Raw genomic sequence first — 17,500 nt, 5'->3', positions numbered from 1 at the left:
TAATTTATGAACCAGTAGTTAGAAGTAGAAAAGTTCTAACATAAACCACAAAGCTCATCTACAGCCACATCACACTGGATACGCCCAATCTCATCTGATCTTGGAAGCTAAGCAATGTTGGGCCTGGTTAGTACTTGGATGGCAGACCACCTGGGAATACAAGGTGCTGTAGATATTTTTATACTGCCAACACCGTTCTTTTGATGCATTCCATTTTCAAACGTATTCATGTATGAACCAGTAGTTAGAAGTAGAAAAGTTCTAACAGAAACCACAAAGCTCATCTACAGCCACACCACTCTGGATACGCCCAATCTCATCTGATCTTGGAAGCTAAGCATTGTTGGGCCTGGTTAGTACTTGAAAGGGAGACCACCTGGGAATACAAGGTGCTGTAGATATTTTTATACTGCCAACACCGTTCTGTTGATGCATTCCATTTTTCAAAAGTATTCATTTATGAACCAGTAGTTAGAAGTAGAAAAGTTCTAACAGAAACCACAAAGCTCATCTACAGCCACACCACACTGGATACGCCCAATCTCATCTGATGTTGGAAGCTAAGCAGTGTTGTGCCTGGTTAGTACTTGGATGGGAGACCACCTGGGAATACAAGGTGCTGTAGATATTTTTATACTGCCAACACCGTTCTGTTGATGCATTCCTTTTTAAAACGTATTCATTTATGAACCAGTAGTTAGACGTAGAAAAGTTCTAACAAAAACCACACAGCTCATCTACAGCCACACCAGACTGGATACACCCAAACTCATCTGATCTTGGAAGCTAAGCCGTGTTGGGCCTGGTTAGTACTTGGAGGGGAGACCACCTAGGAATACAAGGTGCTGTAGATATTTTTATACTGCCAACACTGTTCTGTTGATGCATTCCTTTTTAAAACGTATTCATTTATGAACCAGTAGTTAGAAGTAGAAAAGTTCTAACAGAAACCGCAAAGCTTATCTACAGCCACACCACACTGGAAACGCCCAATCTCATCTGATCTCGGAAGCTAAGCAGTGTTGGGCCTGGTTAGTACTTGGATGGGAGACCACCTGGGAATACAAGGTGATGTAGATATTTTTATACTGCCAACACCGTTCTGTTGATGCAATCCATTTTCAAACGTATTCATTTATGAACCAGTAGTTAGAATTAGAAAAGTTCTAACAGAAACCACAAAGCTCATCTACAGCCACATCACACTGGATACGCCCAATCTCATCTGATCTTGGAAGCTTAGCAGTGTTGGGCCTGGTTAGCACTTGGATGGGAGACCACCAGGGAATACAAGGTGCTGTAGATATTTTTATACTGCCAACACCGTTCTGTTGATGCATTCCATTTTAAAACGTATTCATTTATGAACCAGTAGTTAGAAGTAGAAAAGATCTAACAGAAACCACAAAACTAATCTACAGCCACACCACACTGGATACGCCCAATCTCATCTGATCTTGGAAGCTAAGCAGTGTTAGGCCTGGTTAGTATTTGGATGGGAGACCACCTGGGAATACAAGGTGCTGTAGATATTTTTATACTGCCAACACCGTTCTGTTGATGCATTCCATTTTCAAACGTATTCATTTATGAACCAGTAGTTAGAAGTAGAAAAGTTCTAACAGAAACCACAAAGCTCATCTACAGCCACACCATACTGGATACGCCCAATCTCATCTGATCTTGGAAGCTAAGCAGTGTTGGGTCTGGTTAGTACTTGGACGGGAGACCACCTGGGAATACAAGGTGCTGTAGATATTTTTATACTGCCAACACCGTACTGTTGATGCATTCCATTTTCAAATGTATTCATTTATAAACCAGTAGTTAGAAGTAGAAAAATTCTAACAGAAACCACAAAGCTCGTCTACAGCCACACCACACTGGATACGCCCAATCTCATCTGATCTTGGAAGCTAAGCAGTGTTGGGTCTGGTTAGTACTTGGATGGGAGACCACCTGGGAATACAAGGTGCTGTAGATATTTTTATACTGCCAACACCGTTCTGTTGATGCATTTCATTTTCAAACGTTTTCATTTATGAACCAGTTGTTAGAAGTAGAAAAGTTCTAACAGAAACGACAAAGGTCATCTACAGCCACACCACACTGGATACGCCCAATCTCATCTGATCTTGAAAGCTAAGCAGTGTTGTTTCTGGTTAGTACCTGGATGGGAGACCACCTGGGAAAACAAGGTGCTGTAGATATTTTTATACTGCCAACACCGTTCTGTTGATGCATTCCATTTTAAAACGTATTCATTTATGAACCAGTAGTTAGAAGTAGAAAAGATCTAACAGAAACCACAAAACTAATCTACAGCCACACCACACTGGATACGCCCAATCTCATCTGATCTTGGAAGCAAAGCAGTGTTAGGCCTGGTTAGTATTTGGATGGGAGACCACCTGGGAATACAAGGTGCTGTAGATATTTTTATACTGCCAACACCGTTCTGTTGATGCATTCCATTTTCAAACGTATTCATTTATGAACCAGTAGTTAGAAGTAGAAAAGTTCTAACAGAAACCACAAAGCTCATCTACAGCCACACCATACTGGATACGCCCAATCTCATCTGATCTTGGAAGCTAAGCAGTGTTGGGCCTGGTTAGTACTTGGATGGGAGACCACCTGGGAATACAAGGTGCTGTAGATATTTTTATACTGCCAACACCGTACTGTTGATGCATTCCATTTTCAAATGTATTCATTTATAAACCAGTAGTTAGAAGTAGAAAAGTTCTAACAGAAACCACAAAGCTCGTCTACAGCCACACCACACTGGATATGCCCAATCTCATCTGATCTTGGAAGCTAAGCAGTGTTGTGCCTGGTTAGTACTTGGATGGGAGACCACCTGGGAATACAAGGTGCTGTAGATATTTTTATACTGCCAACACTGTTCTGTTGATGCATTCCATTTTCAAACGTATTCATTTATGAACCAGTAGTTAGAAGTAGAAAAGTTCTAACAGAAACCACAAAGCTCATCTACAGCCACACCACACTGGATACTCCCAATCTCATCTGATCTTGAAAGCTAAGCAGTGTTGGGCCTGGTTAGTACTTGGATGGGAGACCACCTGGGAATACAAGGTGCTGTAGATATTTTTATACTGCCAACACCGTTCTGTTGATGCATTCCATTTTCAAACGTATTCATTTATGAACTAGTAGTTAGAAGTAGAAAAGTTCTAACAGAAACCACAAAGCTCATCAACAGCCACACCACACTGGATACGCCCAATCGCATCTGATCTTGGAAGCTAAGCAGTGTTGGGCCTGGTTAGTACTTGGAATGGAGACCACCTGGGAATACAAGGTGCTGTAGATATTTTTATACTGCCAACACCGTTCTGTTGATGCATTCCATTTTAAAACGTATTCATTTATGAACCAGTAGTTAGACGTAGAAAAGTTCTAACAAAAACCACACAGCTCATCTACAGCCACACCAGACTGGATACACCCAAACTCATCTGATCTTGGAAGCTAAGCCGTGTTGGGCCTGGTTAGTACTTGGAGGGGAGACCACCTAGGAATACAAGGTGCTGTAGATATTTTTATACTGCCAACACTGTTCTGTTGATGCATTCCATTTTAAAACGTATTCATTTATGAACCAGTAGTTAGAAGTAAAAAAGTTCTAACAGAAACCACAAAGCTTATCTACAGCCACACCACACTGGAAACGCCCAATCTCATCTGATCTCGGAAGCTAAGCAATGTTGGGCCTGGTTAGTACTTGGATGGGAGACCACCTGGGAAGACAAGGTGCTGTAGATATTTTTAGACTGCCAACACCGTTCTGTTGATGCATTCCATTTTAAAACGTATTCATTTATGAACCAGTAATTAGAAGTAGAAAAGTTCTAACAGAAACCACAAAGCTCATCTACAGCCACACCAAACTGGATACGCCCAACCTCATCTGATCTTAGAAGCTAAGCAGTGTTGGGCCAGGTTAGTATTTGGATAGGAGATCACCTGGGAATACAAGCTGCTGTAGATATTTTTATACTGCCAACACCGTTCTGTTGATGCGTTCCATTTTCAAACGTATTAATTTATGAACCAGTAGTTAGAAGTAGAAAAGTTCTAACAGAAACCACAAAGCTCCTCTACAGCCACACTAGACTGGATACGCCCAATCTCATCTGATCTTGGAAGCTAAGCAGTGTTGGGCCTGGTTAGTACTTGAATGGGAGACCAACTGGGAATACAAGGTGATGTAGATATTTTTATACTGCCAACACCGTTCTGTTGATGCATTCCATTTTCAAACGTATTCATTTATGAACCAGTAGTTAGAAGTAGAAAAGTTCTAACAGAAACCACAAAGCTCATCTACAGTCACACTACACTGGATACGCCAAATCTCATCTGATCTTGGAAGCTAAGCAGTGTTGGGCCTGGTTAGTACTTGAATGGGAGACCAACTGGGAATACAAGGTGCTGTAGATATTTTTATACTGCCAACACCGTTCTGTTGATGCATTCCATTTTCAAACGTATTCATTTATGAACCAGTAGTTAGAAGTAGAAAAGTTCTAACAGAAACCACAAAGCTCATCTACAGCCACACCACACTGGATATGCCCAATCTCATCTGATCTTGGAAGCTAAGCAATGTTGGGCCTGGTTAGTACTTGGATGGCAGACCACCTGGGAATACAAGGTGCTGTAGATATTTTTATACTGCCAACACCGTTCTGTTGATGCATTCCATTTTCAAACGTATTCATTTATGAACCAGTAGTTAGAAGTAGAAAAGTTCTAACAGAAACCACAAAGCTTACCTACAGCCACACCAGACTGGATACGCCCAATCTCATCTGATCTTTGAAGCTAAGCAGTGTTGGGCCTGGTTAGTACTTGGATAGGAGACCACCTGGGAATACAAGGTGCTGTAGATATTTTTATACTGCCAACACCGTTCTGTTGATGCATTCCATTTTCAAACGTATTCATTTATGAACCAGTAGTTAGAAGTAGAAAAGTTCTAACAGAAACCACAAAGCTCATCTACAGCTACACCACACTGGATATGCCCAATCTCATCTGATCTTGGAAGCTAAGCAGTGTTGGGACTGGCTAGTACTTGGATGGGAGACCACCTGGGAATACAAGGTGCTGTAGATATTTTTATACTGCCAACACCGTTCTGTTGATGCATTCCATTTTCAAACGTATTCATTTATGAACCAGTAGTTAGAAGTAAAAAAGTTCTAACAGAAACCACAAAGCTCATCTACAGCCACACCAGACTGGATACGCCCAATCTCATCTGATCTTGGAAGCTAAGCAGTGTTGGGCATGGTTAGTACTTGGATGGGAGACCACCTGGGAATACAAGGTGCTGTAGATATTTTTATACTGCCAACACCGTTCTGTTGATGCATTCCATTTTAAAACGTATTCATTTATGAACCAGTAATTAGAAGTAGAAAAGTTCTAACAGAAACCACAAAGCTCATCTACAGCCACACCAAACTGGATACGCCCAACCTCATCTGATCTTAGAAGCTAAGCAGTGTTGGGCCAGGTTAGTATTTGGATAGGAGATCACCTGGGAATACAAGCTGCTGTAGATATTTTTATACTGCCAACACCGTTCTGTTGATGCGTTCCATTTTCAAACGTATTAATTTATGAACCAGTAGTTAGAAGTAGAAAAGTTCTAACAGAAACCACAAAGCTCCTCTACAGCCACACTAGACTGGATACGCCCAATCTCATCTGATCTTGGAAGCTAAGCAGTGTTGGGCCTGGTTAGTACTTGAATGGGAGACCAACTGGGAATACAAGGTGATGTAGATATTTTTATACTGCCAACACCGTTCTGTTGATGCATTCCATTTTCAAACGTATTCATTTATGAACCAGTAGTTAGAAGTAGAAAAGTTCTAACAGAAACCACAAAGCTCATTTACAGCCACACCACACTGGATACGCCCAATCTCATCTGATCTTGGAAGCTTAGCAGTGTTGGGCCTGGTTAGCACTTGGATGGGAGACCACCAGGGAATACAAGGTGCTGTAGATATTTTTATACTGCGAACACCGTTCTGTTGATGCATTCCATTTTAAAACGTATTCATTTATGAACCAGTAGTTAGAAGTAGAAAAGATCTAACAGAAACCACAAAACTAATCTACAGCCACACCACACTGGATACGCCCAATCTCATCTGATCTTGGAAGCTAAGCAGTGTTAGGCCTGGTTAGTATTTGGATGGGAGACCACCTGGGAATACAAGGTGCTGTAGATATTTTTATACTGCCAACACCGTTCTGTTGATGCATTCCATTTTCAAACGTATTCATTTATGAACCAGTAGTTAGAAGTAGAAAAGTTCTAACAGAAACCACAAAGCTCATCTACAGCCACACCATACTGGATACGCCCAATCTCATCTGATCTTGGAAGCTAAGCAGTGTTGGGTCTGGTTAGTACTTGGACGGGAGACCACCTGGGAATACAAGGTGCTGTAGATATTTTTATACTGCCAACACCGTACTGTTGATGCATTCCATTTTCAAATGTATTCATTTATAAACCAGTAGTTAGAAGTAGAAAAATTCTAACAGAAACCACAAAGCTCGTCTACAGCCACACCACACTGGATACGCCCAATCTCATCTGATCTTGGAAGCTAAGCAGTGTTGGGTCTGGTTAGTACTTGGATGGGAGACCACCTGGGAATACAAGGTGCTGTAGATATTTTTATACTGCCAACACCGTTCTGTTGATGCATTTCATTTTCAAACGTTTTCATTTATGAACCAGTTGTTAGAAGTAGAAAAGTTCTAACAGAAACGACAAAGGTCATCTACAGCCACACCACACTGGATACGCCCAATCTCATCTGATCTTGAAAGCTAAGCAGTGTTGTTTCTGGTTAGTACCTGGATGGGAGACCACCTGGGAAAACAAGGTGCTGTAGATATTTTTATACTGCCAACACCGTTCTGTTGATGCATTCCATTTTAAAACGTATTCATTTATGAACCAGTAGTTAGAAGTAGAAAAGATCTAACAGAAACCACAAAACTAATCTACAGCCACACCACACTGGATACGCCCAATCTCATCTGATCTTGGAAGCAAAGCAGTGTTAGGCCTGGTTAGTATTTGGATGGGAGACCACCTGGGAATACAAGGTGCTGTAGATATTTTTATACTGCCAACACCGTTCTGTTGATGCATTCCATTTTCAAACGTATTCATTTATGAACCAGTAGTTAGAAGTAGAAAAGTTCTAACAGAAACCACAAAGCTCATCTACAGCCACACCATACTGGATACGCCCAATCTCATCTGATCTTGGAAGCTAAGCAGTGTTGGGCCTGGTTAGTACTTGGATGGGAGACCACCTGGGAATACAAGGTGCTGTAGATATTTTTATACTGCCAACACCGTACTGTTGATGCATTCCATTTTCAAATGTATTCATTTATAAACCAGTAGTTAGAAGTAGAAAAGTTCTAACAGAAACCACAAAGCTCGTCTACAGCCACACCACACTGGATATGCCCAATCTCATCTGATCTTGGAAGCTAAGCAGTGTTGTGCCTGGTTAGTACTTGGATGGGAGACCACCTGGGAATACAAGGTGCTGTAGATATTTTTATACTGCCAACACTGTTCTGTTGATGCATTCCATTTTCAAACGTATTCATTTATGAACCAGTAGTTAGAAGTAGAAAAGTTCTAACAGAAACCACAAAGCTCATCTACAGCCACACCACACTGGATACTCCCAATCTCATCTGATCTTGAAAGCTAAGCAGTGTTGGGCCTGGTTAGTACTTGGATGGGAGACCACCTGGGAATACAAGGTGCTGTAGATATTTTTATACTGCCAACACCGTTCTGTTGATGCATTCCATTTTCAAACGTATTCATTTATGAACTAGTAGTTAGAAGTAGAAAAGTTCTAACAGAAACCACAAAGCTCATCAACAGCCACACCACACTGGATACGCCCAATCGCATCTGATCTTGGAAGCTAAGCAGTGTTGGGCCTGGTTAGTACTTGGAATGGAGACCACCTGGGAATACAAGGTGCTGTAGATATTTTTATACTGCCAACACCGTTCTGTTGATGCATTCCATTTTAAAACGTATTCATTTATGAACCAGTAGTTAGACGTAGAAAAGTTCTAACAAAAACCACACAGCTCATCTACAGCCACACCAGACTGGATACACCCAAACTCATCTGATCTTGGAAGCTAAGCCGTGTTGGGCCTGGTTAGTACTTGGAGGGGAGACCACCTAGGAATACAAGGTGCTGTAGATATTTTTATACTGCCAACACTGTTCTGTTGATGCATTCCATTTTAAAACGTATTCATTTATGAACCAGTAGTTAGAAGTAAAAAAGTTCTAACAGAAACCACAAAGCTTATCTACAGCCACACCACACTGGAAACGCCCAATCTCATCTGATCTCGGAAGCTAAGCAATGTTGGGCCTGGTTAGTACTTGGATGGGAGACCACCTGGGAAGACAAGGTGCTGTAGATATTTTTAGACTGCCAACACCGTTCTGTTGATGCATTCCATTTTAAAACGTATTCATTTATGAACCAGTAATTAGAAGTAGAAAAGTTCTAACAGAAACCACAAAGCTCATCTACAGCCACACCAAACTGGATACGCCCAACCTCATCTGATCTTAGAAGCTAAGCAGTGTTGGGCCAGGTTAGTATCTGGATAGGAGATCACCTGGGAATACAAGCTGCTGTAGATATTTTTATACTGCCAACACCGTTCTGTTGATGCGTTCCATTTTCAAACGTATTAATTTATGAACCAGTAGTTAGAAGTAGAAAAGTTCTAACAGAAACCACAAAGCTCCTCTACAGCCACACTAGACTGGATACGCCCAATCTCATCTGATCTTGGAAGCTAAGCAGTGTTGGGCCTGGTTAGTACTTGAATGGGAGACCAACTGGGAATACAAGGTGATGTAGATATTTTTATACTGCCAACACCGTTCTGTTGATGCATTCCATTTTCAAACGTATTCATTTATGAACCAGTAGTTAGAAGTAGAAAAGTTCTAACAGAAACCACAAAGCTCATCTACAGTCACACTACACTGGATACGCCAAATCTCATCTGATCTTGGAAGCTAAGCAGTGTTGGGCCTGGTTAGTACTTGAATGGGAGACCAACTGGGAATACAAGGTGCTGTAGATATTTTTATACTGCCAACACCGTTCTGTTGATGCATTCCATTTTCAAACGTATTCATTTATGAACCAGTAGTTAGAAGTAGAAAAGTTCTAACAGAAACCACAAAGCTCATCTACAGCCACACCACACTGGATATGCCCAATCTCATCTGATCTTGGAAGCTAAGCAATGTTGGGCCTGGTTAGTACTTGGATGGCAGACCACCTGGGAATACAAGGTGCTGTAGATATTTTTATACTGCCAACACCGTTCTGTTGATGCATTCCATTTTCAAACGTATTCATTTATGAACCAGTAGTTAGAAGTAGAAAAGTTCTAACAGAAACCACAAAGCTTACCTACAGCCACACCAGACTGGATACGCCCAATCTCATCTGATCTTTGAAGCTAAGCAGTGTTGGGCCTGGTTAGTACTTGGATAGGAGACCACCTGGGAATACAAGGTGCTGTAGATATTTTTATACTGCCAACACCGTTCTGTTGATGCATTCCATTTTCAAACGTATTCATTTATGAACCAGTAGTTAGAAGTAGAAAAGTTCTAACAGAAACCACAAAGCTCATCTACAGCTACACCACACTGGATATGCCCAATCTCATCTGATCTTGGAAGCTAAGCAGTGTTGGGACTGGCTAGTACTTGGATGGGAGACCACCTGGGAATACAAGGTGCTGTAGATATTTTTATACTGCCAACACCGTTCTGTTGATGCATTCCATTTTCAAACGTATTCATTTATGAACCAGTAGTTAGAAGTAAAAAAGTTCTAACAGAAACCACAAAGCTCATCTACAGCCACACCAGACTGGATACGCCCAATCTCATCTGATCTTGGAAGCTAAGCAGTGTTGGGCATGGTTAGTACTTGGATGGGAGACCACCTGGGAATACAAGGTGCTGTAGATATTTTTATACTGCCAACACCGTTCTGTTGATGCATTCCATTTTAAAACGTATTCATTTATGAACCAGTAATTAGAAGTAGAAAAGTTCTAACAGAAACCACAAAGCTCATCTACAGCCACACCAAACTGGATACGCCCAACCTCATCTGATCTTAGAAGCTAAGCAGTGTTGGGCCAGGTTAGTATTTGGATAGGAGATCACCTGGGAATACAAGCTGCTGTAGATATTTTTATACTGCCAACACCGTTCTGTTGATGCGTTCCATTTTCAAACGTATTAATTTATGAACCAGTAGTTAGAAGTAGAAAAGTTCTAACAGAAACCACAAAGCTCCTCTACAGCCACACTAGACTGGATACGCCCAATCTCATCTGATCTTGGAAGCTAAGCAGTGTTGGGCCTGGTTAGTACTTGAATGGGAGACCAACTGGGAATACAAGGTGATGTAGATATTTTTATACTGCCAACACCGTTCTGTTGATGCATTCCATTTTCAAACGTATTCATTTATGAACCAGTAGTTAGAAGTAGAAAAGTTCTAACAGAAACCACAAAGCTCATCTACAGTCACACTACACTGGATACGCCAAATCTCATCTGATCTTGGAAGCTAAGCAGTGTTGGGCCTGGTTAGTACTTGAATGGGAGACCAACTGGGAATACAAGGTGCTGTAGATATTTTTATACTGCCAACACCGTTCTGTTGATGCATTCCATTTTCAAACGTTTTCATTTATGAACCAGTAGTTAGAAGTAGAAAAGTTCTAACAGAAACCACAAAGCTCATCTACAGCCACACCACACTGGATATGCCCAATCTCATCTGATCTTGGAAGCTAAGCAATGTTGGGCCTGGTTAGTACTTGGATGGCAGACCACCTGGGAATACAAGGTGCTGTAGATATTTTTATACTGCCAACACCGTTCTGTTGATGCATTCCATTTTCAAACGTATTCATTTATGAACCAGTAGTTAGAAGTAGAAAAGTTCTAACAGAAACCACAAAGCTTACCTACAGCCACACCAGACTGGATACGCCCAATCTCATCTGATCTTTGAAGCTACGCAGTGTTGGGCCTGGTTAGTACTTGGATGTGAGACCACCTGGGAATACAAGGTGTTGTAGATATTTTTATACTGCCAACACCGTTCTGTTGATGCATTCCATTTTAAAATGTATTCATTTATAAACCAGTAGTTAGAAGTAGAAAAGTTCTAACAGAAACCACAAAGCTCATCTACAGCCACACCACACTGGATACGCCCAATCTCATCTGAACTTGAAAGCTAAGCAGTGTTGGGACTGGCTAGTACTTGGATGGGAGACCACCTGGGAATACAAGGTGCTGTAGATATTTTTATACTGCCAACACCGTTCTGTTGATGCATTCCATTTTCAAACGTATTCATTTATGAACCAGTAGTTAGAAGTAAAAAAGTTCTAACAGAAACCACAAAGCTCATCTACAGCCACACCAGACTGGATACGCCCAATCTCCTCTGATCTTGGAAGCTAAGCAGTGTTGGGCATGGTTAGTACTTGGATGGGAGACCACCTGGGAATACAAGGTGCTGTAGATATTTTTATACTGCCAACACCGTTCTGTTGATGCATTCCATTTTCAAACGTATTCATTTATGAAGCAGTAGTTAGAAGTAGAAAAGTTCTAACAGAAACCACAAAGCTCATCTACAGCCACACTACACTGGATACGCCCAATCTCATCTGATCTTGGAAGCTAAGCAGTGTTGGGCCTGGTTAGTACTTGGATGGGAGACCACCTGGGAATACAAGGTGCTGTAGATATTTTTATACTGCCAACACCGTTCTGTTGATGCATTCCATTTTCAAACTTATTCATTTATGAACCAGTAGTTAGAAGTAGAAAAGTTCTAACAGAAACCACAAAACTCATCTACAGCCACACTACACTGGATACGCCCAATCTCATCTGATCTTGGAAGCTAAGCAGTGTTGGGCCTGGTTAGTACTTGGATGGGAGACCACCTGGGAATACAAGGTGCTGTAGATATTTTTATACTGCCAACACCGTTCTGTTGATGCATTCCATTTTCAAACATTTTCATTTATGAACCAGTAGTTAGAAGTAGAAAAGTTCTAACAGAAACGACAAATGTCATCTACAGCCACACCACACTGGATACGCCCAATCTCATCTGATCTCGGAAGCTAAGCAGTGTTGTTCCTGGTTAGTACCTGGATGGGAGACCACCTGGGAATACAAGGTGCTGTAGATATTTTTATACTGCCAACACCGTTCTGTTGATGCATTCCATTTTCAAACGTATTCATTTATGAACCAGTAGTTAGAAGTAGAAAAGTTCTAACAGAAACCACAAAGCTCATCTACAGCCACACCACACTGGATACGCCCAATCTCATCTGATCTTGGAAGCTGAGCAATGTTGGGCCTGGTTAGTACTTGGATGGCAGACCACCTGGGAATACAAGGTGCTGTAGATATTTTTATACTGCCAAAACCGTTCTGTTGATGCATTCCATTTTCAAACGTTTTCTTTTATGAACCAGTAGTTAGAAGTAGAAAAGTTCTAACAGAAACCACAAAGCTCATCAACAGCCACACCACACTGGATACGCCCAATCGCATCTGATCTTGGATGCTAAGCAGTGTTGGGCCTGGTTAGTACTTGGAATGGAGACCACCTGGGAATACAAGGTGCTGTAGATATTTTTATACTGCCAACACCGTTCTGTTGATGCATTCCATTTTAAAACGTATTCATTTATGAACCAGTAGTTAGACGTAGAAAAGTTCTAACAAAAACCACACAGCTCATCTACAGCCACACCAGACTGGATACACCCAAACTCATCTGATCTTGGAAGCTAAGCCGTGTTGGGCCTGGTTAGTACTTGGAGGGGAGACCACCTAGGAATACAAGGTGCTGTAGATATTTTTATACTGCCAACACTGTTCTGTTGATGCATTCCATTTTAAAACGTATTCATTTATGAACCAGTAGTTAGAAGTAAAAAAGTTCTAACAGAAACCACAAAGCTTATCTACAGCCACACCACACTGGAAACGCCCAATCTCATCTGATCTCGGAAGCTAAGCAATGTTGGGCCTGGTTAGTACTTGGATGGGAGACCACCTGGGAATACAAGGTGCTGTAGATATTTTTATACTGCCAACACCGTTCTGTTGATGCATTCCATTTTAAAACGTATTCATTTATGAACCAGTAATTAGAAGTAGAAAAGTTCTAACAGAAACCACAAAGCTCATCTACAGCCACACCAAACTGGATACGCCCAACCTCATCTGATCTTAGAAGCTAAGCAGTGTTGGGCCAGGTTAGTATTTGGATAGGAGATCACCTGGGAATACAAGCTGCTGTAGATATTTTTATACTGCCAACACCGTTCTGTTGATGCGTTCCATTTTCAAACATATTAATTTATGAACCAGTAGTTAGAAGTAGAAAAGTTCTAACAGAAACCACAAAACTCATCTACAGCCACACCATACTGGATACGCCCAATCTCATCTGATCTTGAAAGCTAAGCAGTGTTGGGCCTGGTTAGTACTTGGATGGGAGACCACCTGGGAATACAAGGTGCTGTAGATATTTTTATACTGCAAACACCGTACTGTTGATGCATTCCATTTTCAAATGTATTCATTTATGAACCAGTAGTTAGAAGTAGAAAAGTTCTAACAGAAACCACAAAGCTCGTCTACAGCCACACCACACTGGATACGCCCAATCTCATCTCATCTTGGAAGCTAAGCAGTGTTGGGCCTGGTTAGTACTTGGATGGGAGACCACCTGGGAATACAAGGTGCTGTAGATATTTTTATACTGCCAACACCGTTCTGTTGATGCGTTCCATTTTCAAACGTATTCATTTATGAACCAGTAGTTAGAAGTAGAAAAGTTCTAACAGAAACCACAAAGCTCATCTACAGCCACACCATACTGGATACGCCCAATCTCATCTGATCTTGGAAGCTAAGCATTGTTGGGCCTGGTTAGTACTTGGATGGGAGACCACCTGGGAATACAAGGTGCTGTAGATATTTTTATACTGCCAACACCGTTCTGTTGACGCATTCCATTTTCAAACGTTTTCGTTTATGAACCAGTAGTTAGAAGTAGAAAAGTTCTAACAGAAACGACAAATGTCATCTACAGCCACACTGCACTGGATACGCCCAATCTCATCTGATCTCGGAAGCTAAGCAGTGTTGTTCCTGGTTAGTACCTGGATGGGAGACCACCTGGTAATACAAGGTGCTGTAGATATTTTTATACTGCCAACACCGTTCTGTTGATGCATTCCATTTTCAAACGTATTCATTTATGAACCAGTAGTTAGAAGTAGAAAAGTTCTAACAGAAACCACAAAGCTCATCTACAGCCACACCACACTGGATACGCCCAATCTCATCTGATCTTGGAAGCTAAGCAATGTTGGGCCTGGTTAGTACTTCGATGGCAGACCACCTGGGAATACAAGGTGCTGTAGATATTTTTATACTGCCAAAACCGTTCTGTTGATGCATTCCATTTTCAAACGTTTTCATTTATGAACCAGTAGTTAGAAGTAGAAAAGTTCTAACAGAAACCACAAAGGTCAACTACAGCCACACCACACTGGATACGCCCAATCTCATCTGATCTTGGAAGCTAAGCAGTGTTGTGCCTGGTTAGTACCTGGATGGGAGACCACCTGGGAATACAAGGTGCTGTAGATAGTTTTATACTGCCAACACCGTTCTGTTGATGCATTCCATTTTCAAACGTATTCATTTATGAACCAGTAGTTAGAAGTAGAAAAGTTCTAACAGAAACCACAAAGCTCATCTACAGCCACACCACACTGGATACGCCCAATCTCATCTGATCTTGGAAGCTAAGCATTGTTGGGCCTGGTTAGTACTTGGATGGGAGACCACCTGGGAATACAAGGTGCTGTAGATAGTTTTATACTGCCAACACCGTTCTGTTGATGCATTCCATTTTCAAACGAATTCATTTATGAACCAGTAGTTAGAAGTAGAAAAGTTCTAACAGAAACCACAAAGCTCATCTACAGCCACACCACACTGGATACGCCCAATCTCATCTGATCTTGGAAGCTAAGCAGTGTTGTGCCTGGTTAGTACTTGGATGGGAGACCACCTGGGAATACAAGGTGCTGTAGATATTTTTATACTGCCAACACTGTTCTGTTGATGCATTCCATTTTCAAACGTATTCATTTATGAACCAGTAGTTAGAAGTAGAAAAGTTCTAACAGAAACCACAAAGCTCATCTACAGCCACACCACACTGGATACGCCCAATCTCATCTGATCTTGGAAGCTAAGCAGTGTTGGGCCTGGTTAGTACTTGGATGGTAGACCACCTGGGAATACAAGGTGCTGTAGATATTTTTATACTGCCAACACCGTTCTGTTGATGCATTCCTTTTTAAAACGTATTCATTTATGAACCAGTAGTTAGAAGTAGAAAAGTTCTAATAGAAACCACACAAAGCTCATCTACAGCCACACCAGACTGGATACACCCAAACTCATCTGATCTAGGAAGCTAAGCCGTCTTGGGCCTGGTTAGTACTTTGAGGGGAGACCACCTGGGAATACAAGGTGCTGTAGATATTTTTATACTGCCAACACCGTTCTGTTGACGCATTCCATTTTCAAACGTTTTCGTTTATGAACCAGTAGTTAGAAGTAGAAAAGTTCTAACAGAAACGACAAATGTCATCTACAGCCACACTGCACTGGATACGCCCAATCTCATCTGATCTCGGAAGCTAAGCAGTGTTGTTCCTGGTTAGTACCTGGATGGGAGACCACCTGGTAATACAAGGTGCTGTAGATATTTTTATACTGCCAACACCGTTCTGTTGATGCATTCCATTTTCAAACGTATTCATTTATGAACCAGTAGTTAGAAGTAGAAAAGTTCTAACAGAAACCACAAAGCTCATCTACAGCCACACCACACTGGATACGCCCAATCTCATCTGATCTTGGAAGCTAAGCAATGTTGGGCCTGGTTAGTACTTCGATGGCAGACCACCTGGGAATACAAGGTGCTGTAGATATTTTTATACTGCCAAAACCGTTCTGTTGATGCATTCCATTTTCAAACGTTTTCATTTATGAACCAGTAGTTAGAAGTAGAAAAGTTCTAACAGAAACCACAAAGGTCAACTACAGCCACACCACACTGGATACGCCCAATCTCATCTGATCTTGGAAGCTAAGCAGTGTTGTGCCTGGTTAGTACCTGGATGGGAGACCACCTGGGAATACAAGGTGCTGTAGATAGTTTTATACTGCCAACACCGTTCTGTTGATGCATTCCATTTTCAAACGTATTCATTTATGAACCAGTAGTTAGAAGTAGAAAAGTTCTAACAGAAACCACAAAGCTCATCTACAGCCACACCACACTGGATACGCCCAATCTCATCTGATCTTGGAAGCTAAGCATTGTTGGGCCTGGTTAGTACTTGGATGGGAGACCACCTGGGAATACAAGGTGCTGTAGATAGTTTTATACTGCCAACACCGTTCTGTTGATGCATTCCATTTTCAAACGTATTCATTTATGAACCAGTAGTTAGAAGTAGAAAAGTTCTAACAGAAACCACAAAGATCATCTACAGCCACACCACACTGGATACGCCCAATCTCATCTGATCTTGGAAGCTAAGCAGTGTTGTGCCTGGTTAGTACTTGGATGGGAGACCACCTGGGAATACAAGGTGCTGTAGATATTTTTATACTGCCAACACTGTTCTGTTGATGCATTCCATTTTCAAACTTATTCATTTATGAACCAGTAGTTAGAAGTAGAAAAGTTCTAACAGAAACCACAAAGCTCATCTACAGCCACACCACACTGGATACGCCCAATCTCATCTGATCTTGGAAGCTAAGCAGTGTTGGGCCTGGTTAGTACTTGGATGGTAGACCACCTGGGAATACAAGGTGCTGTAGATATTTTTATACTGCCAACACCGTTCTGTTGATGCATTCCTTTTTAAAACGTATTCATTTATGAACCAGTAGTTAGAAGTAGAAAAGTTCTAATAGAAACCACACAAAGCTCATCTACAGCCACACCAGACTGGATACACCCAAACTCATCTGATCTAGGAAGCTAAGCCGTCTTGGGCCTGGTTAGTACTTTGAGGGGAGACCACCTAGGAATACAAGGTGCTGTAGATATTTTTATACTGCCAACACCGTTCTGTTGATGCATTCCATTTTCAAACGTATTCATTTATGAACCAGTAGTTAGAAGTAGAAAAGTTCTAACAGAAACCACAAAGCTCATCTACAGCCACACCAGACTGGATACGCCCAATCTTA

At 41.4% G+C, this 17,500-nt stretch overlaps 29 non-coding genes and 49 pseudogenes across 29 annotated transcripts; all 78 read left to right on the top strand.

Moving 5' to 3' along the window:
* Positions 1-56: 56 nt before the first annotated feature.
* On the top strand, positions 57-175 carry LOC134888791 (5S ribosomal RNA; annotated as a pseudogene).
* Positions 176-282: 107 nt separating this feature from the next.
* On the top strand, positions 283-401 carry LOC134889145 (5S ribosomal RNA; annotated as a pseudogene).
* Positions 402-509: 108 nt separating this feature from the next.
* LOC134889534 (5S ribosomal RNA) lies at positions 510-628 on the top strand (annotated as a pseudogene).
* Positions 629-735: 107 nt separating this feature from the next.
* On the top strand, positions 736-854 carry LOC134894184 (5S ribosomal RNA; annotated as a pseudogene).
* Positions 855-961: 107 nt separating this feature from the next.
* LOC135069396 (5S ribosomal RNA) lies at positions 962-1,080 on the top strand. The gene has a single exon (XR_010255578.1). It is a non-coding gene; the product is annotated as a 5S ribosomal RNA (ribosomal RNA).
* A 107-nt stretch (positions 1,081-1,187) lies between these two features.
* Positions 1,188-1,306, top strand: LOC134894076 (5S ribosomal RNA; annotated as a pseudogene).
* A 107-nt stretch (positions 1,307-1,413) lies between these two features.
* Positions 1,414-1,532, top strand: LOC134884349 (5S ribosomal RNA). The gene has a single exon (XR_010168500.1). It is a non-coding gene; the product is annotated as a 5S ribosomal RNA (ribosomal RNA).
* A 107-nt stretch (positions 1,533-1,639) lies between these two features.
* On the top strand, positions 1,640-1,758 carry LOC134886078 (5S ribosomal RNA). Its single transcript, XR_010170173.1, has one exon. It is a non-coding gene; the product is annotated as a 5S ribosomal RNA (ribosomal RNA).
* Positions 1,759-1,865: 107 nt separating this feature from the next.
* Positions 1,866-1,984, top strand: LOC135065889 (5S ribosomal RNA). Its single transcript, XR_010252157.1, has one exon. It is a non-coding gene; the product is annotated as a 5S ribosomal RNA (ribosomal RNA).
* A 107-nt stretch (positions 1,985-2,091) lies between these two features.
* LOC134894231 (5S ribosomal RNA) lies at positions 2,092-2,210 on the top strand (annotated as a pseudogene).
* Positions 2,211-2,317: 107 nt separating this feature from the next.
* LOC134888327 (5S ribosomal RNA) lies at positions 2,318-2,436 on the top strand (annotated as a pseudogene).
* A 107-nt stretch (positions 2,437-2,543) lies between these two features.
* LOC135059333 (5S ribosomal RNA) lies at positions 2,544-2,662 on the top strand. The gene has a single exon (XR_010245739.1). It is a non-coding gene; the product is annotated as a 5S ribosomal RNA (ribosomal RNA).
* A 107-nt stretch (positions 2,663-2,769) lies between these two features.
* On the top strand, positions 2,770-2,888 carry LOC134887187 (5S ribosomal RNA; annotated as a pseudogene).
* Positions 2,889-2,995: 107 nt separating this feature from the next.
* On the top strand, positions 2,996-3,114 carry LOC135061776 (5S ribosomal RNA). The gene has a single exon (XR_010248147.1). It is a non-coding gene; the product is annotated as a 5S ribosomal RNA (ribosomal RNA).
* Positions 3,115-3,221: 107 nt separating this feature from the next.
* On the top strand, positions 3,222-3,340 carry LOC134892203 (5S ribosomal RNA; annotated as a pseudogene).
* A 107-nt stretch (positions 3,341-3,447) lies between these two features.
* On the top strand, positions 3,448-3,566 carry LOC134894183 (5S ribosomal RNA; annotated as a pseudogene).
* A 107-nt stretch (positions 3,567-3,673) lies between these two features.
* Positions 3,674-3,792, top strand: LOC135067414 (5S ribosomal RNA). Its single transcript, XR_010253630.1, has one exon. It is a non-coding gene; the product is annotated as a 5S ribosomal RNA (ribosomal RNA).
* A 107-nt stretch (positions 3,793-3,899) lies between these two features.
* Positions 3,900-4,018, top strand: LOC134897838 (5S ribosomal RNA; annotated as a pseudogene).
* A 107-nt stretch (positions 4,019-4,125) lies between these two features.
* LOC134895489 (5S ribosomal RNA) lies at positions 4,126-4,244 on the top strand (annotated as a pseudogene).
* Positions 4,245-4,351: 107 nt separating this feature from the next.
* On the top strand, positions 4,352-4,470 carry LOC134890798 (5S ribosomal RNA; annotated as a pseudogene).
* A 107-nt stretch (positions 4,471-4,577) lies between these two features.
* On the top strand, positions 4,578-4,696 carry LOC134887729 (5S ribosomal RNA; annotated as a pseudogene).
* Positions 4,697-4,803: 107 nt separating this feature from the next.
* On the top strand, positions 4,804-4,922 carry LOC134894131 (5S ribosomal RNA; annotated as a pseudogene).
* A 107-nt stretch (positions 4,923-5,029) lies between these two features.
* On the top strand, positions 5,030-5,148 carry LOC134889274 (5S ribosomal RNA; annotated as a pseudogene).
* A 107-nt stretch (positions 5,149-5,255) lies between these two features.
* On the top strand, positions 5,256-5,374 carry LOC134887408 (5S ribosomal RNA; annotated as a pseudogene).
* Positions 5,375-5,481: 107 nt separating this feature from the next.
* LOC134897837 (5S ribosomal RNA) lies at positions 5,482-5,600 on the top strand (annotated as a pseudogene).
* A 107-nt stretch (positions 5,601-5,707) lies between these two features.
* On the top strand, positions 5,708-5,826 carry LOC134895488 (5S ribosomal RNA; annotated as a pseudogene).
* Positions 5,827-5,933: 107 nt separating this feature from the next.
* Positions 5,934-6,052, top strand: LOC134893314 (5S ribosomal RNA; annotated as a pseudogene).
* A 107-nt stretch (positions 6,053-6,159) lies between these two features.
* On the top strand, positions 6,160-6,278 carry LOC134884348 (5S ribosomal RNA). The gene has a single exon (XR_010168499.1). It is a non-coding gene; the product is annotated as a 5S ribosomal RNA (ribosomal RNA).
* A 107-nt stretch (positions 6,279-6,385) lies between these two features.
* LOC134886077 (5S ribosomal RNA) lies at positions 6,386-6,504 on the top strand. The gene has a single exon (XR_010170172.1). It is a non-coding gene; the product is annotated as a 5S ribosomal RNA (ribosomal RNA).
* A 107-nt stretch (positions 6,505-6,611) lies between these two features.
* Positions 6,612-6,730, top strand: LOC135065888 (5S ribosomal RNA). Its single transcript, XR_010252156.1, has one exon. It is a non-coding gene; the product is annotated as a 5S ribosomal RNA (ribosomal RNA).
* Positions 6,731-6,837: 107 nt separating this feature from the next.
* Positions 6,838-6,956, top strand: LOC134894230 (5S ribosomal RNA; annotated as a pseudogene).
* A 107-nt stretch (positions 6,957-7,063) lies between these two features.
* Positions 7,064-7,182, top strand: LOC134888326 (5S ribosomal RNA; annotated as a pseudogene).
* Positions 7,183-7,289: 107 nt separating this feature from the next.
* LOC135059332 (5S ribosomal RNA) lies at positions 7,290-7,408 on the top strand. The gene has a single exon (XR_010245738.1). It is a non-coding gene; the product is annotated as a 5S ribosomal RNA (ribosomal RNA).
* A 107-nt stretch (positions 7,409-7,515) lies between these two features.
* On the top strand, positions 7,516-7,634 carry LOC134887186 (5S ribosomal RNA; annotated as a pseudogene).
* Positions 7,635-7,741: 107 nt separating this feature from the next.
* On the top strand, positions 7,742-7,860 carry LOC135061775 (5S ribosomal RNA). The gene has a single exon (XR_010248146.1). It is a non-coding gene; the product is annotated as a 5S ribosomal RNA (ribosomal RNA).
* A 107-nt stretch (positions 7,861-7,967) lies between these two features.
* On the top strand, positions 7,968-8,086 carry LOC134892202 (5S ribosomal RNA; annotated as a pseudogene).
* Positions 8,087-8,193: 107 nt separating this feature from the next.
* LOC134894182 (5S ribosomal RNA) lies at positions 8,194-8,312 on the top strand (annotated as a pseudogene).
* Positions 8,313-8,419: 107 nt separating this feature from the next.
* On the top strand, positions 8,420-8,538 carry LOC135067413 (5S ribosomal RNA). Its single transcript, XR_010253629.1, has one exon. It is a non-coding gene; the product is annotated as a 5S ribosomal RNA (ribosomal RNA).
* A 107-nt stretch (positions 8,539-8,645) lies between these two features.
* On the top strand, positions 8,646-8,764 carry LOC134897949 (5S ribosomal RNA; annotated as a pseudogene).
* Positions 8,765-8,871: 107 nt separating this feature from the next.
* Positions 8,872-8,990, top strand: LOC134895487 (5S ribosomal RNA; annotated as a pseudogene).
* Positions 8,991-9,097: 107 nt separating this feature from the next.
* On the top strand, positions 9,098-9,216 carry LOC134890796 (5S ribosomal RNA; annotated as a pseudogene).
* A 107-nt stretch (positions 9,217-9,323) lies between these two features.
* On the top strand, positions 9,324-9,442 carry LOC134887728 (5S ribosomal RNA; annotated as a pseudogene).
* Positions 9,443-9,549: 107 nt separating this feature from the next.
* Positions 9,550-9,668, top strand: LOC134894130 (5S ribosomal RNA; annotated as a pseudogene).
* A 107-nt stretch (positions 9,669-9,775) lies between these two features.
* LOC134889273 (5S ribosomal RNA) lies at positions 9,776-9,894 on the top strand (annotated as a pseudogene).
* A 107-nt stretch (positions 9,895-10,001) lies between these two features.
* LOC134887407 (5S ribosomal RNA) lies at positions 10,002-10,120 on the top strand (annotated as a pseudogene).
* Positions 10,121-10,227: 107 nt separating this feature from the next.
* LOC134897836 (5S ribosomal RNA) lies at positions 10,228-10,346 on the top strand (annotated as a pseudogene).
* A 107-nt stretch (positions 10,347-10,453) lies between these two features.
* LOC134895486 (5S ribosomal RNA) lies at positions 10,454-10,572 on the top strand (annotated as a pseudogene).
* A 107-nt stretch (positions 10,573-10,679) lies between these two features.
* On the top strand, positions 10,680-10,798 carry LOC134890795 (5S ribosomal RNA; annotated as a pseudogene).
* A 107-nt stretch (positions 10,799-10,905) lies between these two features.
* Positions 10,906-11,024, top strand: LOC134887727 (5S ribosomal RNA; annotated as a pseudogene).
* A 107-nt stretch (positions 11,025-11,131) lies between these two features.
* On the top strand, positions 11,132-11,250 carry LOC134897344 (5S ribosomal RNA; annotated as a pseudogene).
* A 107-nt stretch (positions 11,251-11,357) lies between these two features.
* Positions 11,358-11,476, top strand: LOC134886249 (5S ribosomal RNA). The gene has a single exon (XR_010170338.1). It is a non-coding gene; the product is annotated as a 5S ribosomal RNA (ribosomal RNA).
* Positions 11,477-11,583: 107 nt separating this feature from the next.
* On the top strand, positions 11,584-11,702 carry LOC134891571 (5S ribosomal RNA; annotated as a pseudogene).
* Positions 11,703-11,809: 107 nt separating this feature from the next.
* Positions 11,810-11,928, top strand: LOC135060705 (5S ribosomal RNA). Its single transcript, XR_010247098.1, has one exon. It is a non-coding gene; the product is annotated as a 5S ribosomal RNA (ribosomal RNA).
* A 107-nt stretch (positions 11,929-12,035) lies between these two features.
* LOC135060704 (5S ribosomal RNA) lies at positions 12,036-12,154 on the top strand. Its single transcript, XR_010247097.1, has one exon. It is a non-coding gene; the product is annotated as a 5S ribosomal RNA (ribosomal RNA).
* A 107-nt stretch (positions 12,155-12,261) lies between these two features.
* On the top strand, positions 12,262-12,380 carry LOC134891707 (5S ribosomal RNA; annotated as a pseudogene).
* Positions 12,381-12,487: 107 nt separating this feature from the next.
* Positions 12,488-12,606, top strand: LOC134891164 (5S ribosomal RNA; annotated as a pseudogene).
* A 107-nt stretch (positions 12,607-12,713) lies between these two features.
* Positions 12,714-12,832, top strand: LOC134894440 (5S ribosomal RNA; annotated as a pseudogene).
* Positions 12,833-12,939: 107 nt separating this feature from the next.
* On the top strand, positions 12,940-13,058 carry LOC134894180 (5S ribosomal RNA; annotated as a pseudogene).
* A 107-nt stretch (positions 13,059-13,165) lies between these two features.
* LOC135067845 (5S ribosomal RNA) lies at positions 13,166-13,284 on the top strand. The gene has a single exon (XR_010254054.1). It is a non-coding gene; the product is annotated as a 5S ribosomal RNA (ribosomal RNA).
* Positions 13,285-13,391: 107 nt separating this feature from the next.
* On the top strand, positions 13,392-13,510 carry LOC134897835 (5S ribosomal RNA; annotated as a pseudogene).
* Positions 13,511-13,617: 107 nt separating this feature from the next.
* LOC135066779 (5S ribosomal RNA) lies at positions 13,618-13,736 on the top strand. Its single transcript, XR_010253019.1, has one exon. It is a non-coding gene; the product is annotated as a 5S ribosomal RNA (ribosomal RNA).
* Positions 13,737-13,843: 107 nt separating this feature from the next.
* LOC134887934 (5S ribosomal RNA) lies at positions 13,844-13,962 on the top strand (annotated as a pseudogene).
* Positions 13,963-14,069: 107 nt separating this feature from the next.
* On the top strand, positions 14,070-14,188 carry LOC135068548 (5S ribosomal RNA). The gene has a single exon (XR_010254745.1). It is a non-coding gene; the product is annotated as a 5S ribosomal RNA (ribosomal RNA).
* A 107-nt stretch (positions 14,189-14,295) lies between these two features.
* LOC134896192 (5S ribosomal RNA) lies at positions 14,296-14,414 on the top strand (annotated as a pseudogene).
* A 107-nt stretch (positions 14,415-14,521) lies between these two features.
* On the top strand, positions 14,522-14,640 carry LOC134885977 (5S ribosomal RNA). The gene has a single exon (XR_010170077.1). It is a non-coding gene; the product is annotated as a 5S ribosomal RNA (ribosomal RNA).
* Positions 14,641-14,747: 107 nt separating this feature from the next.
* On the top strand, positions 14,748-14,866 carry LOC134886528 (5S ribosomal RNA). The gene has a single exon (XR_010170608.1). It is a non-coding gene; the product is annotated as a 5S ribosomal RNA (ribosomal RNA).
* Positions 14,867-14,973: 107 nt separating this feature from the next.
* LOC135063363 (5S ribosomal RNA) lies at positions 14,974-15,092 on the top strand. The gene has a single exon (XR_010249696.1). It is a non-coding gene; the product is annotated as a 5S ribosomal RNA (ribosomal RNA).
* Positions 15,093-15,199: 107 nt separating this feature from the next.
* On the top strand, positions 15,200-15,318 carry LOC135067515 (5S ribosomal RNA). Its single transcript, XR_010253728.1, has one exon. It is a non-coding gene; the product is annotated as a 5S ribosomal RNA (ribosomal RNA).
* A 107-nt stretch (positions 15,319-15,425) lies between these two features.
* LOC135061466 (5S ribosomal RNA) lies at positions 15,426-15,544 on the top strand. Its single transcript, XR_010247845.1, has one exon. It is a non-coding gene; the product is annotated as a 5S ribosomal RNA (ribosomal RNA).
* A 109-nt stretch (positions 15,545-15,653) lies between these two features.
* On the top strand, positions 15,654-15,772 carry LOC134891837 (5S ribosomal RNA; annotated as a pseudogene).
* A 107-nt stretch (positions 15,773-15,879) lies between these two features.
* On the top strand, positions 15,880-15,998 carry LOC134896191 (5S ribosomal RNA; annotated as a pseudogene).
* Positions 15,999-16,105: 107 nt separating this feature from the next.
* LOC134885976 (5S ribosomal RNA) lies at positions 16,106-16,224 on the top strand. The gene has a single exon (XR_010170076.1). It is a non-coding gene; the product is annotated as a 5S ribosomal RNA (ribosomal RNA).
* A 107-nt stretch (positions 16,225-16,331) lies between these two features.
* LOC134886527 (5S ribosomal RNA) lies at positions 16,332-16,450 on the top strand. The gene has a single exon (XR_010170607.1). It is a non-coding gene; the product is annotated as a 5S ribosomal RNA (ribosomal RNA).
* Positions 16,451-16,557: 107 nt separating this feature from the next.
* On the top strand, positions 16,558-16,676 carry LOC135063362 (5S ribosomal RNA). The gene has a single exon (XR_010249695.1). It is a non-coding gene; the product is annotated as a 5S ribosomal RNA (ribosomal RNA).
* A 107-nt stretch (positions 16,677-16,783) lies between these two features.
* Positions 16,784-16,902, top strand: LOC135067514 (5S ribosomal RNA). The gene has a single exon (XR_010253727.1). It is a non-coding gene; the product is annotated as a 5S ribosomal RNA (ribosomal RNA).
* A 107-nt stretch (positions 16,903-17,009) lies between these two features.
* LOC135061465 (5S ribosomal RNA) lies at positions 17,010-17,128 on the top strand. The gene has a single exon (XR_010247844.1). It is a non-coding gene; the product is annotated as a 5S ribosomal RNA (ribosomal RNA).
* A 109-nt stretch (positions 17,129-17,237) lies between these two features.
* LOC134893698 (5S ribosomal RNA) lies at positions 17,238-17,356 on the top strand (annotated as a pseudogene).
* Positions 17,357-17,463: 107 nt separating this feature from the next.
* Positions 17,464-17,500, top strand: part of LOC134891574 (5S ribosomal RNA) — a 119-nt pseudogene continuing 82 nt past the window's right edge.

Source organism: Pseudophryne corroboree, chromosome 3, assembly GCF_028390025.1.
Source record: "Pseudophryne corroboree isolate aPseCor3 chromosome 3, aPseCor3.hap2, whole genome shotgun sequence".
Taxonomy (NCBI): Eukaryota; Metazoa; Chordata; class Amphibia; order Anura; family Myobatrachidae; genus Pseudophryne; species Pseudophryne corroboree.
This window is presented reverse-complemented; position numbering and strand designations above follow the sequence as displayed.